This window comes from Cyphomyrmex costatus, unplaced genomic scaffold (genome assembly GCF_001594065.2).
Source record: "Cyphomyrmex costatus isolate MS0001 unplaced genomic scaffold, Ccosl1.0 scaffold550, whole genome shotgun sequence".
NCBI lineage: Eukaryota > Metazoa > Arthropoda > Insecta > Hymenoptera > Formicidae > Cyphomyrmex > Cyphomyrmex costatus.
The window spans coordinates 48061-49792 of record NW_017279709.1 but is presented as its reverse complement, the minus strand read 5'-3'; positions in this window follow the sequence as shown (position 1 = coordinate 49792).

Genomic DNA, 1732 nt, shown 5'->3' with positions numbered 1-1732 from the left:
TCGCAAAAATTCAAAAACATGTATTTTTAAACTTATTTTCACCCTGAATTTTTTCAGAATTTTTTGAACCCGGCATCATGCCTAAAAAAATTAAAACTCGCCTAAAAAGGCAAAAAATCGCCATAAAATATATATCAAGTAGCCATAAAGCCCTAAAAGGCTCATAAGATAGCGTGCAGAATTCGCCATTAGTTTCGTTTAGTTTAGATATTTAGCGAAAATTATCAAGCCTGCTGAATTATTATCCAAATTATTCGATGCCCAGAAAATTGCACCGGTCATCAATGAGGATAGCGACGACGATTAATAATATATACATGAACATATATAAATATATTATGTTGATTAAAATAAAGAAATTCCAAAAAGCATTTATAATCTTTAAATATTTCAAAATAGTTCCAATATGAAAAAAAGCATATGGCTAAAATTTTCAGAAAAAAATTCGGTTATGGGATGAAATTGTCGTACGATATTTTTTCTGCTTTAAATTCATCAGTCGTCCTCCGATACTCGTAAAAAATACTTATTACTGATGTATTCTAGTGTCTTAAGATTGCAGAACTATTCTAACCACACTTCAATGCCGTCTGAGAGTTTTGCGACTCTCTCAAGACCATTTTATGGCATTTTGAGTATTTTAAGAATGCCCCAAGGATATTTTGTAAATGTTTTAGAGTTTTAAGGCTGCTTTAATACTGAATAGTAATGTTAATCGAATTTTAGGGCTGTCTCAGAATTGTATTAGTGTGTTACGATTGTCTTAACCCTTTGCGTCACGGTGGGACGCTCAGCGTCTAACCTTTATCCGTTGGTTTTTTCACCTTTAAAAATCAATTTCTCATGTTTTTTACGTCGTAATTAATTTTCTACATAGCTGAGGCATTTATTTGTCGAATACAAGACATCATACATATTAACATACTATAGTTCATTAATTATAAACAATAATATACCAAAATTTACCATTTTTTATAATAAACCATTTTTTGAAAAAGAAATCGTTTGTGAAAAATAAACACATACAATTCGCTTGAAAAACGCTACTCAGGGGTTTTTGGGGTCGCTGAATACGAATCTGATATCAGTTTTCAAAAAATTAAAAATGGCGGATCCAATATGGCGGATATGAAAATTGAAAATCTACTGAATTCGCTTGAAAAAGTTACTCGGGGGTTCGCAGGGTTGCTAAACGCGAAAATGAAAATAGATTTTGGGATTCAAAACGATTGAATATAAGTGGAAGACACTTATATATGAATGAAAACTGACATTAGATTTGTAATCTGCGCCCCCGAAAACCCCCGAGTAACTAGTTTCAAGTAAATTCATCCATTTTTTAAAAAGTCGTCCGCCATATTGTATCCGCCATTTTGAATTCCTGAAAAATGATATCTGATTCGTAATCAGCGACCCCAAAAACCCCTGAGTAACGAGTTTCAAGCGAATTCAGTGAATAGAAAAATGCGTGACTGAAAGGGTTAAGGCGATATTATGGATGTTTTAGTGTTTTAAGACTTCCATAATATTGCATAATTGTTTTAATCAGAGCGATGAACTATCTTAGGGTTATCTTGCTATCTTACCTGTGTCTGCAGGCTATCTTATGAGCCTTTTAGGGCTTTATGGCTACTTGATATATATTTTATAGCGATTTTTTGCCTTTTTAGGCGAGTTTTAATTTTTTTAGGCATGATGTCGGGTTCAAAAAATTCTGAAAAAATTCAGGGTG